Source organism: Arvicanthis niloticus, chromosome 25 (genome assembly GCF_011762505.2).
Source record: "Arvicanthis niloticus isolate mArvNil1 chromosome 25, mArvNil1.pat.X, whole genome shotgun sequence".
NCBI lineage: Eukaryota > Metazoa > Chordata > Mammalia > Rodentia > Muridae > Arvicanthis > Arvicanthis niloticus.
The window spans coordinates 38,426,830-38,442,884 of NC_133433.1; positions in this window are offsets into that span (position 1 = coordinate 38,426,830).

The following is a 16,055-nucleotide window of genomic DNA, read 5'->3' on the forward strand; positions in this document are numbered from 1 at the left end:
AGGGGTTCTTGTTGGTTTTGTTTTGTTCGTTTGTTTGTTTGTTTGTTTGAGATAAGGCCTCCTGTATCCCAGACTGAACTTTAATTCTTTATGTAGCTGAGGATGATTTGAACTACTGTTCTTCCTGCTTCTACGATCCAAGGGTTGGGATTACTGATATGTACCACAATAAAGGCAATTCTAAGGATAATTATGACTTTAAAAAGTCCCACTTAGAAACAGCTGTGAATTCCTACATGTTCAGTCTCTGACATCTTTACATCATTGTAAGGCTTCTACAGTGACTGGGAAGCGTACTTAAATGCAGTGTCAAGAAAAGACACATATGTAACTGTGCAGAAAATCTTTCCCAGTGTATCCAACCCACAATTTTGAACCCAGATACTGAAGAAAGAAGGATGAAACACACACACATGTTCACACACACACATACACACACACACACATATTAAAGGGGAAACAAGACAGCATTTGTATATCAATAGTTAGCATGATGACAAGAAGAGATTGTAATAATTTCTGTATTCAAGTGACAGAGATACTGGATAAATACATTGTACTGGTTTGAATATGCTTGCCCCATAGGAGGTGGTACTGTTAGGAGGTGTGGCCTTGTTGGAGGAAGTGTGTCACTGTGGGGGTGGGCTCTGGAGGTCTGTCTCCTCCTATGCTCAGCCTCCACCTATTGGGGAGGAGAACTTCCTCCTAGCTGCTTGAGAACATCAGTCCTCTCCTGGCTACCTTCAGATCAAGTTGCAGAACTCTCAGCTCCTTCTCCAGCACCATGTCTGCTTGTACGCTGCCAGGCTTCCTGCCATGATGATAATGGACTAAACCTCTGAAACTATACACCAGCCCCAATTAAATTTTGCCTTTGTGAAAGTTGCCTTGGCCATAGAGTCTTTTCACAGCAATAGCAATCCTAACTAAGATACACATAATTAAAATAATATTTATGGGGGTAGCAAGATGGCTCAGTAAATAAGTGTACTTGTTGCCAAGCCTGGGAACCTGAGTGTGAACCTGGGATTCAAGTAGAGGTAGAAAAGAACTGATTTCCAAAAGTGGTCAACTGTATGCACGTGCTCAAACAAATGCACATACATGCACATATACTAGATAAATGTAATGAACATTTTTAATTTTTATGGTTTTCCTATGTGTGATTACATTAAGATCTACAATTAACACTGCTCTTGAATATTTTAACAGTTGTGGTCCTATGCTTGCAGTAACAGAAAAAGACATAATAAATGGAGCCACAATCCATGTCATTTGGTTGCTGTTAAGCCACATTAGAGTAGAATACAAGGAATATTCAAACGTGGTAATTCAGATCACTCACCCACAAATGAGTCTTCACATCTCAGCTGGCACTCAAATGGTTATATGGCTTCCAAGCCTCAGTTTCCTCCATGAAAAACAAGAGCTGTACACCACTCATTTTACATACCTGCTATGCCTAGGTTAGGCTTAATATTAGACTACTTTATCATAAGTGCAAAGGCAGAAATTCTGGAAGCCCACAGATATTTGAATCTCCACTTTTGTATGTTCAGATAACCATTCAGGGTTGTCTGTCTTCTGCTGAGGCTGGGAAAGAGCTGCTTCAGCTTCTATTTGATTCTACATATCTTCTACTTTTATGGAGATGTCTGAGGGGGGCTTTTGCCTGCAAATATGTTTTTGCTTTCTCATATTTCTCAGAGAACGCCACTGCATAAAGCAGTGTAATTAACTCTTAAACCAATTTTAGACATACAAGACTAAGACTCTAAGACTGAACGTTCTCCTAACTACAGTGGTCATGTGGGTTTATGTTTGAATAACTCTAAAACTTGCCTTCTGTAAGTATTCTTTCCGGGTGGACATTTGATTCAGTGCAAGGAAAACTCACTCCCATTAAATTCCTCTCTCAGATATCATACTGCATTTGATATGTTAGCAGATGTTACATATGATATGTTTTCATGTGTTACTATCCACTGTTCAGCCTGAAGAATGGGCATTTCACTTCACATCACACAACACTGATGGGGTCTCAAACATTTAGGGCCAAGCCAGTTAAGAGACATAAACATCAATACACAGCAATGTTCTCTTACACCAGTTTCTTTCTTTTGTTTCATATAGCCATGGTCAGCCACTGACTGAAAATATTAAAGAAGGATGACAGAAATAAACAAAACACATTTTAAATTAAGTGTCATTCTATTAGTGAGAGAAATCTTATCACCTTGCTCTGTCCTGCGCAGGATTTGAGTTATACACTAATGATCTACTAACCACTTAGCTGTTGCAATTCCCAGTAACCCTCAGATAACAGCAAGGCCTCCAAACACAGAAGACAATACGTTTCTCAGAGGGAAACTACAATGCATTTCTTTGTAGCAAAAAAGAAATCTTGATGTAATAAGAAAAAAAAAAATGTTTTGCTGATGTTGCTAATAGCCAGGGGAAGAAAAATATAAAGAAGAAAAGACTGAAGTTTCTAGTACTACTTGCTACTATCTCAGGTAGCAAATGTTATGGCCTTGCTGTATGGCAAGTGCTTATTTAGATTAAAACAAAAAAACTAGCATGATGAAGTACCCTTGTTATCATAGCCATGAAGCTGAGGCAGGAGGATTATGAGTTTCAGCATATCAAAGCTCTGCCTCAGAGAAAAGTTTAAAAAATTATTGTTTGTTCACAGAAAATGTGTTCTACTTGAAGATAATCCACTGTTCCAAGAACTTTGACCCTACTTCACTCCATCTCACAAACATAATGTCATCTCACTATCACTAGAAGGGCAAGTACGGTATAGGAAAATCCCAGGTGTCAGAAAGAACATCTACACACTTGTACTACAGTGTGTTCTTATGGTTGTTCTATTGTCCTATTAGTTATTCTCTTCTTGCTATGCCTAATATGTAAACCAGCCTTAATCAGAGCCATGTATATATAAAATATGATATTTATCATATTCATATATTTATATGATATATATCACCATATGTATGTGCATGTGCGTGTATATGATTCTGCACACTTTGTGGTTTCAGCTCTCTTTTGGGCATATTGGACTATATTCCCCACAGATTAGGGATTGTTATTGTCCTATAAAATGTCTTTCTGCATGGAAGAATTAGCTTGGGAAATATATCCACCAATAGATGGCAGTGTTGATTTAATTTCTGGACAGAATATTAGAGCAAAAAAGCAGTAAACTGCTAAAAAAAAAAAAAAAAAAAAAAAAAAAATGGGAATATCACTTTGGGGTTTCTACAGTGCATCTTTGCCCATACACTACAGTCCTGGTTATTCCTCTCAGGTAATGCTGCTACAGTCCAATACAATAAACACTGCCTGAACAAAGCTGAAGCAAAGGCCTTAACTAGTCTCTGATCTCTTCCAAACCGCATTCATAAGCTGCTAAGATTGTTGTGAGTCCTGTATCAAATATGGAGGATGACCTCATGGCTTTCAATACTAATCACGATCATCCAAAGCACTTTTCAATGATGAGATTATTCGGAACCTGTTTAATTGTTACTGTTACCTTCACTATCTACACACATTACTCTAAACAGGCACCTCAAGCATCGGTCCTCCCCATTCCGAGTCTGATATATATTTAAAATGTACAGTATCCATACTTAGCAGAGTATGTATATATCCATATGCACATATACACAGGTGACCTTCTATATATGACTGTTCCATGCCTGTGAATTCAGCCAACGTTAGATGGAAACTAATTTTTTAATTGTGTCTGAAATATGTGCTCACAGATGCAACAGTGGCATGAACATTAAAGGGCAACCACCACCTTTCTTTTAGTTGGACTGAAGGACTACTCTTCAAAAGGGAATTCATACCAGTACTGTAAACCTGGCTTTAAAAATATACGTGGGAATCTACTCCTGAAGGTCTGTCCAATAAACATAGTATCAAACTGCCCTCTAAATATGTCCACCTATGTCCACAGATGAACGCTGCTCTCGGCCTTTATTAGAGAAGCTCCTATTTACAGTGTGGAATAGTTAATTCTGAGATTCATATCTGGTTTAAATGTTCAGGGAATAGGGGACTGTTGAAGTCTCAACACTAAATGGGACTAAACACTAAATTGGTTCTGGAACCAATTTTTCAAGATAACAAAGGACAACAACATTTATATATAGCTATATTATATGTGTATGTACATACACATAAGGTATATAAAACATACCATGTATATTATCTGTTTCTTCTTATTTCTCCCCACTCTCTGCAGCCTGCTTAATAGGAATTGATATCTCCATTCTTTGTCCCCACAGTCTTTTGTACTTTAACTCTATCTACTTCATTAGAATTATTTTTAAAATCAGATGAGGAGCATGTGTTTATTTTCAAAATATGAACTTCCAGAGGACGTACATACAGAGAGGACATGTATGAATTCATGGGAGAGGAAGAGAGATAATATAAATAAATGTTTATAACCAATCCTGCATCCAGAGAAGCAATGATGATTCATAGGAAGAAGGGTAGTCTGTTTAAAATTTGCTGCTGAAGAAATTGTACCAAAAAGAGATAAACACAGACCACAAACTATATACTTTTCACAAACAGCATAAAATGTAACTTTTAGAAGAAGCTTGTGTTTAATGATGAGATTTTAGATTTATGACCTAAGGTACAATCAATGGAAAAGTTACACATTTAGACCTTATTAAAATTTAAAATTTCAGCTTTGTGAAAGATACCCTTATAAGAATTATAATATAATTATAAGAGAAGAGTAAACTATTGTGTATTAGGAGAACATATCCAAGGCAGGCCCAGTGTCATACATCTATGATCCCAGCATTAGAGAAGCTAAGGCAAAAGCAAAGTAAATTACAGGCCAGCCTTTTCTTCACTTAACAAAAAAAGAACAACAAAAAAAAGATTCAAAAGGAACAACTACAGTTTAACAATAAGGAAAGAATATGGCTAAGTGATAGAGTGCTTGCCTAGTGTGAGGGATCTAGTGAGGTAGGTCCTGAGGAACACACACACACACACACACACACACACACACACACACACGGAGAGAGACAGAGACACAGAGACACAGAAAGGAGAGTGAATCCTAGAAGATTGTGACCCTATAATGGAATACAGCACATAGCAAAGCTAGGTGACATGAGACATGTATGGCATAGAGTCACTGAAGGTGTGGCCTGCTGACTGCCGTTGACACTGTTAGGATCAAACTCCTACATTAGGCTTCTTTCAGGCTATTCTTTCTTTGGTTTTTAGTTAACCTACATGCATTTCTGCTCACCATTTTAACCCTTGCATGACCAAAAATGTACCTACCATCTTTTCTTCTTAAATTATGACCTTAATCTGGGCATGTTCAAGAACATACACCTTTACTGAGCATGCTTAGGTATGTATGTACTCATGTCCAAATGCTCCATACATGGGTACGTAAATTTCTCATTTTCATTTCTTTGATGAAGAGATTATTTTGAAAATAACCTCCTGTACTGTATGTACCTGGTTCAGGTGATAAATCTTCGCTCTTTTAGTCTTGGCTATGCCAAAATGTAAACCCAGTACATTTAATTAAATGGATGGCAGGGGCATGTCAGCCTAAGTAACTATGGAGATGTAAAGAAACATGCCTGTAAGATCTGTGGCATGGTTGTTGATAGTTGCCCCTTATAAGGTCACACACAGGTTTGATGCCACTTGCATGTGAATTCAACTACTAAATAAGTGGATAGTGGATGGTAAGAGGTCTCTCAGTGTTGACACTTAGAAACACTTATAAACAATTAAGATGCTAGAATTATCTCTGTGACAATGGACTCAAGAACAAACCTCAGTAAAAATTTGTTTTTAGTTTAATATGGGCAGACATTATTAGATATGCACATACACACATATTATGGTATAACACCATTTCTTGCTCTATCTTCTCAGAATGAGTAGAGAAGTGATAGTTTCACATATCGACCACTAAGATCAACATAAGTAAAACTACTTGTGTTCAATAAAAAGAATCAGACTCCTTAGAGGAACAGATAATGCCCCGGCCAGCAGGGCATTGAACAGGGGTCCAGGGGGATCACCTGAAAGAAAAGATGGGGGACTGGTGAATGCAAAAGAAAGACAACTTGTCTATAGACTGATTAAACCACTGATTTTACTTTTTTCACACAGGGGTTATATGCACATAGTGGCAGGATGTGGAGTCGGGGATAACACAGGAGCGTAAGTTTCAGGGGGAGTACAGATATCTTCCAGAACAGAATATCAGCTGGGTGAAGGTTCAGGGGACAGGTCATTATGACTCTGCCTATGATTCACGTGTCCTTATCTAAGTTGGTACTATCCACCAAGGTTAGCCAAGGTCTATGACTATCTACAAGACCTATGACTACTTGTTCCTATCCAGGCTGGTAAATTTCCACCAAAGCTGCCTGTTTACAATATCTTTTCAGTGTTTTTCCACAGAGACCCAAGACTTTGTGTTAGCAGGCATATCAGGTATGTCAGGCCTATTGCTGATTTTAGACCTTCAGTGTATAAGCAGGGCTGCCCCTGACAAGGTTGGGGCAGGTAACACACAGGGTAAATCTAAAGTATCTTAAAGCATCAAAAGTAAGTAAGTATATCTAAAGTGCAGTGATGTGAAGGTGTTCCCCAAAACAGACCATCCAACTAGAAAAGCTTCCAAAGCCAAAGCTGGACCCTTGGGAGCATCAAGAGATACACCATAGGATTCGAGTATAATCCAGCCTCTAAAATAAATACTTATAAATCTGTATTGGCATAAATAATTGTGGAGTCTCTTTTCTCCTTCCACTATCACACACAATCTGTAGATTCAACTTTGGTCAACAGGCTTACATTGCAAGCACTTTTATCCAGTGGAACATCTCATCAGCCCAAAAATAAATAACTGAATCACTCAATTAGTAGGAAGTAAGAGCCTTTGATGCTGAGGAATTCTGTCATTAAACACAAGGACAAAAAAAATCTACCAGCCAAGAAGTCCTCATGGAAGTAGAATGGCCAGGTTTTAGATCCTGGATAGAATCTGAGAGCAGAAAAGGAAGCATCCTGTGAATACCAAGAAAAGCTGAGTAAAGTAGGGATGTAGGAAATCGCAATGTTTTTCAATACTGTTGATTTATTACAGCAAATTCCTATGTGAGTGTGTAATGTTGGTGATCTTGGAAGCAGAATATAGGACCTGTGAGAAAACCTTGAAGAGTACTTGGAGTTCTGTAAATCAAAGTTTCTTAAAAATAAAGACTCTAACAGAATCCTAAATTATAAGTCAGTTCTAGTGTTCCATATACTAGGTCTACTTTCCATACTGTAGGTTTTTAATAATCTAAAGCATCATTGTGCTTCTACAATGACTACTGAACTACTATTATCCCAATTAATATCAATATCTACTGTAGCATTTTGGTGGACTTACAGGAATTTTTCAAATGGGGCTTGCTCTGAATCCCTACAGGAAACATATGATAATAAATTAGATTAATACATTGCATAAGAGTTATCGTTGGGATTTAACCAATATAAGTAAACATGCACACACACACACACACACACACACACACACACACACACACACACACACTCACAGATTAAAAGTCAGTTTCTTGCTCCAAATATCAAGTCATTTAATCAAGAAATGGTCCAGGTACTGAGCACGGTGGTTTGCAAGTATAACCACAGAACATAGGACACAGAAGCAAGAGGGTCAAGAGTTCCAAGCTATTTTGGCTACATTGCAAATTCAAGACCACACTGGGCTACATGAGACTCTATCTCAAAACAGGTGGAGAAGAGCAGGGGAGGAAAGACCTAAGGTAGAATTTCAAGTACATAATCCTACAAGGTTGGAATTTCTCCATCATCTTGGCTTTGTGCTGCTCATTACATGTTGAGGTTGCTCTAATAGTATTGTCTTCTTCTTCCTAAGTTTGATGAAGCAGAGAACGACACCTTGAAATGTACTACACCTTACATTACAAGGTAGTAATGTAAAAAGAGCAGATGCTTCTAGCTGTCTCCAAGTTTGCAGCCAGAAGCCAGTCCTATTTTAATCTCACTTTTCTCTTTTCCATGCAAGAAAGCAAATAAAATTCTGTTTGAAGAAATTCAGTATGAAGCTGACCCTCACCAAGCCTCTTTCTGCTCGGGCAGAGAGGGTTGTGGTGTTAGTCACAGGTATTCTTATTCTTCCTTACCTATTCATCCTCTTGCTAAGTAAAAGAACGTACAGCTTATTGTCATACAACAGATTTGCACTGACTGAAAGTTATTCATGTTTGGTGGGTGTGGTGGTTTGAATAAGAATAGCACCCATGGGCTCATATATGTGAATCCTTAGTCATCAGGGAATGGTGCTACTTTAGAAAAGTTAGGGGGGATGGCCTTGTTGAAGCAAGCATACCACACCTCTACATCTGAATACAGATATAGAATTCTCAACTAGTTCTCCAGCACCACTGAGCCACCATGCTACCCGCCATGATGAAAATGTACTAAGTCTCTGAAACATTAAAAAAAAAAAAAGCGTTGCTGCGGTCATGCTGTCTCTTTGCAGCAGTAGAACAGTGACAGAAAAAATGGGAAATCTAACTCTTACCTTCAGGGGTACATTCTGTCTCTGCATTCCACTCTTGAAAAGACAAGCTGACCATTGAGGTCTGCCTATTCTTTTTTTAATTTATTATTTTATGTGCGTAGTCGTTTTGTCTGCATGGATGTCCGTGCAGGACATGCATGCCTGTTTCCCACAGATTCCAGAAGAGGGCATGAGATTTCCTGGAGCTGGGGTTATGAGTAAATGTGAACTACCTGGCATGGGTGCAGGGGATTTGAACACGGGTCTTTTGGAACAGCAGGAATCTCTGGTAACCACTGAGCCATCTTTCTAGTCTGTGCTTCTCACTGCTCCCCATTTCCTTTTAATTTATACTAAGTTTCAGAAAACCTTCCAAAGTAACTTTTCAAAATAATGCTACCAACGATAGAAATAAGACAAAATTGGCTTCATAATGAATAAATTATGTCTATTTCAGATGAGATTCTTGATTAACTTCATTGTGTGATCAGTATAGGGTTCATGTTATTTCATGCCTTGACTCATGACTTACCTTTTTTTCTTGGATATTTTATTTATTTACATTTCAAATGTTTTCCCCTTTCTGGTTTTTCCTCCTGAAACCCCCTATCTCCTCCTCCCTCCCCCTGCTTCTACGAGGGTGCTCCCCACCCACCCACCCACTCCCACCTTCCTGCCCTGGCATTCCCCTACACTGGGGCATCGAGCCTTCTCAGGACCAAGGGTCACTCCTCCTATTGATGTTCAACACGGCCATCCTCTGCTACACATACAGCTGGAGCCATGGATCCCTCCATGTGTACTCTTTGGTTGGTGGTTTAGTTCCTGGGAGTTCTGTCATGACATGTATTATTTGATCAAACTCACGTCACCAGTCATGCATAGCTAGCATCTTCACTTGCTGAGCCATCTCTCAATAGGAAATACTTTGGAATGTAGCAGAAAACCAATTCTAATCACAAAATTCCATTGCATCTAGGAAACTTACTTAGTAAATTATTAGTATTTTTATGAAAGATTACAAGGACAGATGTCATTCTCTTGTCACAGCCTTGTCAGAGAATAGAAAGTATTCACAGTGACTAAGTCTCCACTCTTCCCAGGATGTATCACACCCCACACTGTAAATATTTGTGTGATTTGTTTTTATTCAGGAATAGTAAAGTACTTAGATGAAGAAGGAAGATGTTAATATTCCCATGTAGCTAGAAACAGAAAGCATAATGCATTATGAAAAGCCCAATGGATGCCTTGGAAATTGGTACCTGAGAGGTAGAGGAAGTGTAAGCAGGAACTTTCCCAGTGGTTTCAGGAAAGGACAGGAAACCAGCTTCTGTTTGTGACTGAATGATTCCAGAGGACTCTGATGTTAACATTATCTGTAGATATTTCTGTACTTCCCCAGGTCAGAGCACTGAGGTCCTAGTACAGAGGCTGAGAGAGGAGGTGTGTACGAGGCTGGCATAAGGAAAGAGTCAAACAAGAGCATCTTTACCTTTTCTAGATATCTAGTGGGAGTAGAAGTTGTAGTCCTTGCAGGGTCAAAAATCTCCAGGGCAGAGGTTATATCCTGGTTCTTACCCTCAGCCCCATGCTTCCAGAAATAAAACTCAGACTCAAAATATATTTACAAAGACCTTGGCCATATAGCTAGGCTTTTCTCCTATTAGATCACAACCTAAATTATCCCATTTATTTAATCTACATTCTGCCATGTGGCTGATTACCTGTGCTTAGGTACCATTCGACTGTCTTGTCACATCTTCCTGAACAGATCTCCCGTGCTGGCTCTGTCCCAGAATTCTTTCTGCCTTGCAGATGTCCCATCTTCTATTCTACTCTTTCCTATAAGCCATAGTTTTTTTATTTGCTAGGTGATGCATCTATACAATACACAAAATATTCTCTCTACACTCCAGGATGTCAAAGCATTAGAGATACAATAAAAGGGTGGTAATGGGTGGCAGGGAGGAACGCTCAGACCTGTGCCATCTCAGGCTGAAAAGCCTGACCAAGGAACATTTTCAAAGGAATGGAGTCTTCCAGAAAGCCTCATCTCAGGCTCAGCCCCACACATCTGCTCCTTACCCATTCTCCCTATCATAGCCATCCAGGGTGTTCAGTTCTGAAAGTGATGTGAGGTATTCTGTGTTCCCTGTTATGTCCTGGCTGTCACCAGATGCCCAGGAAACCTACCCAGAAGCCTGGCACCACAAAGGAAAGAACCCAGGTACTCCCAAGAACCCTACTAGTACTGGTCCTAGGAGAACTGTGCCAGGTGGGGCACTGTTGTGTGAAGACCAGACCATAGTCCCTAACATTTCTCATGGAAACTGATCCTGTGTGTTACTACTGTTGACCTTTTTATTATTATTCTCTTGATCCTATAGAGAGAGTTTCATTCAGTCAGAATCCTGTTTTGCTCTACAGTTCTCTGAACTGTGAATATATATGCAGACCACATTTAATGTATGAAGACCCAAAGCCGTCTCCAAAACACACAAGCTTAGAAAAGAGTCAACAGAAGCAGGAGATTTGAAGGCAAGCTAAGAAAAGCTGGGAGGTCCAAATCGAAAGGTGATGAAATACTGTTTCCAGAGAAAGGACTATGAGATGTCTCAACATTCCACACAGAATGAATGGCTGCTCTTCAAAAAAGACTCTATCTACAGCAGATTTTCCAAACAAAGCTCCCAGATTGCCAGCAATTTAAGCCAAAATAATCCCCAAGATATTTCAGGTTAATGAAGAATGCCTTGCAGGATTAATACATGAGAATGTAAACAGCAACCACCAGTGTTTAGAGAGCCAGGAAAAGCTTCTACTAGAAGATGAAGCAAGCTAGTCCGGATGACTCACACTTACCTCTGGACTGAGGAAGGGCCTGCTGCCACAGGAAGATCACTTAGAGTTCCAGGCCAGCCTGCACAACAAGGTGAAACCCAGTCCAAAACAGAAAATAGAAATCAATAACAATAAATTAGAATAAGAATGAGAGGTAAGATAACATAGAAGAGGAGGAAGAAGAGCAGGGCTGGGCAGTGGTGGTGCACGCCTTTAATCCCAGCACTTGGGAGGCAGAGGCAGGTGGATTTCTGAGTTCGAGACCAGACTGGTCTATAGAGTAAATTCCAGGATATCCAGGGCTATACAGAGAAACCCTGTCTCAAAAAACAAACAAACAAACAAGACGAAGAAGAGGAGCAGGGAGGAGAGAAGGATGAGAGGAAAAAAAGGCAAGAGAAGAAAGGGAGTAGATGCAGGGGGAAAGAGGGCGTATTAGGGAATGTTCTGCACCATCAGATTAACAAAGAGGGAGAGTCCACCTGAGATGGTTGAGACCCTCTTCACCCTCAGACAGTACTTGTTGACACTGCACCTCACTGCCTCCATGGGAACAAGGCCAGGAGATGACAAGCCCTTCATCAGACCAACCACATCCTATTCAATAAAAACAAAACACATTTTATTCTAAATCTGTCAGAGGCTTTACTTTTTTTACTTCCTTTAAATATAGCCACAGGCCAGTGTTTTCAGAAGTGGAATAGAGCAGAAGTGATACCAAAGGTGACCTTAGTGTCTTAGACTGCTGCAATAAAATACCATGACCAAAGCAACTTGGAGAGGAAGCAGTTTAATTGGCTTATACTTCCACGTCACTGTTCACCACTGAAAGCAGTCAGGACAGGAACTCAAACAGGATAGAAACCCGGAAGTAGAGCTGATGCTGAGGCTATGGAGGGGTGCTGTTTACTTCCTTGCTCCCTATGGCTTGTTCAGCCCGCTTTCTTGAAGAACCAAGGACCACCAGCTCAGGGATGACACCACCCACCGTCGACTGGGCCCTCCTCAATCAATGACTAATTAAGAAAATGCCTTATAGCTGGATCTTAGGGAGGCATTTTCACAATTGAGGGTCCCTCCTTTCAAATGACTCTAGCTTATGTCATATTGATAGAAAACAGAAAACCAGCCAGAATACCTTTGTAATCACATGGGAATTCATTCTCTCTCTCTCTCTCTCTCTCTCTCTCTCTCTCTCTCTCTCTCTCTCTCTCTCTCTGATGAATCAAATCATCTCTTTTTGCCCTTGTTCCTCCAACTTGGCTCTTCATCTCATCCCTGATCTATTGTTTCCAATAGATCCAAGGACCCTTTTGATGAGGAGGGGTCCTCCTTTATCTCACCCTCCTCTACAAAACATGTATGGAGCTTCTAGAGATGGCCTCCCACTTGGAGATTTCTTTAGAAAACTTCAGTGTGGAATGGAATCTGTCCTCTGTGAGGTTTCCTTTTACTCTTCCTGAGGTGGGCCTTTCTCCTAACCATTCATTCATAGTAGATCCCAACTCTAAATAAGTTGGAATTGGGACCTTCAGAATCACAGCCAGAAACCTGACACCGTTTGACTCCTCTCCCATTTTCAGTGAGTAAATGCAGTCACAGGTGGGTAAGCTCTTGCTTGTGGTCAAGCTAATCACAATTGTTTGGACAATGATTTGTAACTAAAAATGAATCATATAATTAGTTTCAATTTTATTTTATTCTAAATGGAATAGCCATTTTAAATTTGATTATCTCATTTACTATTACATAAACAACAATGGGAATTTTATATATATATATATATATATATATATATATATATATATATATATATACACATATACATGTGCAGGTTGAACTTAAAAGATAGGCTATTTTTATGACAAGAAATATATGTGCTGTTGTATCTTTGTGCTTATATAAATTTTAATTGTATTTTTAATTAAAAAAGTACAGAGGGGTCTCTATAGAATACATAAAGTTGGATAATAGCTATCAGAAGCGGAGGACATCTAAATATCTTTAGTTGAAATAACAAAATAAAATAGGAAGTTTTACAAAGCGGCAAAGTCTCATTTCCATCCCAGAGGGACTGGCTGAGCTGAGTGGCTCTCTACTCCCATGAGAAGCAGCATCAATAGCAGGCAGCATGAACCACAGTCTAAACCACACAGGCTCTGAAAAATCTGCACTGCTCTTCCAGTAACGGGCATTGTAAGGAGTGGAAGAAGACAGCAATGCCAGACATACAATATGCAGCAGAAGCATGGGCAGAACAGAATGCTAGGGAAACTTTCTGCTTGGTACTCCAGAAGACCACAGCAAGTGTGAGATGCCATTTCAAAAAGACCCCTGCTATGACAGCAGCCTAGCATCATGAGACCCACTATGAACTTTAGTGTTGGGAAGCTCAGAACAAGTTTCACAAGTCTGGGCATTGAAACCTGGCCACCAGAATACTGACCTGATGGCAAGACCATCAGGAAGAAAAAAAAAACAAACAAACAAACAAACAAACAAAAAAAAACCTAGAACGAAAATTATGCCAGACAGTCAAGAAAAACAGACACAGGTTCCAAAAGCACACAAGTGCCACCTACCTTGGGGCCAGCACCCATAACTAGATCCTGAAAGACTGCCCACCGGAATGGCCAACATGAACATCCATCTGTGAAACACTGCCCACTGATGAACCAGCATCTATAACCTAGTATTTCAAAGGACAGTCCAGAGGTAGGAAGCATTCTAACAGTTATCAGATAAATATGATAGTGTAAAATGAATTATGTTGTTTGTAGGGAAATGGATACAACTGGCGATTATTGTATTGACTCAAATCTTGTCACAGAAAGACAGATACCATGCTTTCTCTCATTGGTGGTCCTAGATCTTATATAGATACATAAAATCATGTACGTATGTAAGACATGAAAATAGAAGTAAAACTGTCTAGAAGGATCGAGGGTACTAAAAAGGGGAGAGAAGAAGGGAGAAGGCAGAAATATGTTCAACATATAACAAATACTTGAAAAAATATCATAAATATATAAAATTTAAAAAGAAAGCGAATGAGCGGTGGCGCACGGCTTCGGCGCCCGTCGCCAGAGGGCGGACTGCGCCCTACTCTCCCGGTTTGAATCCTGCGTTCCCGTGTGACTCTGCCCGAGTTTCATGGGAAAAAAAATTTTTTTTAAGAAACTTAGAAGAAAAAAGTCATGATTAAAACCACTCACAGGTTTGGCCCCTGCAAACTTCATCTGTAAGTCTCCATCCCCACTGCCCTGGGAAGCAGCCCTGCCCCACCTCACCCATCCATCATGGGAAGTGGGTAGTTAGTATCTTTATTACTTGGCATCCAGGAAGATTTGCTGTTAATGACAACCGCTCCCCTTTTCAAGTGAACTCTCCATTTGTATGGTCATTCTCAACTTATCCCCTACTTCTCTACTGGCTAGAGAAGTAGAAGATAAGTTCCTTTCAGCTACCTAGGGTTTCATTGCAACTAGTGCAGTTTTCCCAGCATTCCCCTGTGGTCATGTGCCTTGTGTAGTTTCACTGTATTCCCAGCATTCCCCTGTGGTCATGTGCCTTGTGTAGTTTCACTGTATCCCCAGCATTCCCCTGTGGTCATGTGCCTTGTGTAGTTTCACTGTATTCCCAGCATTCCCCTGTGGTCGTGTGCCTTGTGTAGTTTCACTGTGTTCAGGGCGTCCCCCTGTAATTATGTGCCTTGAATAGTTTCAACTGATTCGAAGATGGTTTGAATTTGCTATTTGATCAATAACCTTGGGCTTTTCAGAGGCCCAGTCTATTCTAAGGCTTCTGGCTGTTCAACCCGACAAGAACATTCATAATACATAGTTTCATGGTTTCTGCTTTCGTTTTTCTTGCCATTCATTTTTATTGGATTAAAATCATAATACAGACTACTGGGATTCATATAGGGTGTTTTTCACATGTATCATGTTCCTTGACCGTATTCTACACCTCCCGTCTCACTTTTCCTGTTGTTGTTGTTGTGTCCTCCCTTCTTTTCACATCTTCCACATTCTCCCTTCTAGTTTTTTGTATATTCTCTCTCCATGAGTGTGTGTGTGTGTGTGTGTGTGTGTGTGTGTGTGTGTGTGTGTGAATGTTTCTGTATGGAACCAAGAGCCTACAAATAAGAGAAAATATGTACTTATTTTATTTATTTTTCTGAGACCAGATTGTTTTGCTTAATATGACAATCTCTAGTTGCATCCATTTTCAATCGAATGACATAATTTCATTGTTCTTCATGGCTAAATAAAACTCCATTGTGTTTACATGACATATGTTCTTTATCCATTCATTTGTGTATGGACACTGTCTTAGTTACTGTTCTTTTGCTGTGACATCATGCCCAAATCAACTCTTATAAAAGAAAGTATTTGTTTCGGGGCTTGCTTACAGTTTTAGAGCACTGGTCCATGATTATCATAGCAGGAGCAGGAGCAGGAGCTTCACATCCTGATCCACAGTGTGGACTTTTGAAACCTCATAACATACATCCAGTGACGCATTTCCTTCACCAAGGCTACACTTCCTAATTCTTGTCAAAGCTCCACCCCCTAGTGACTAAGTATTTAAATATGTA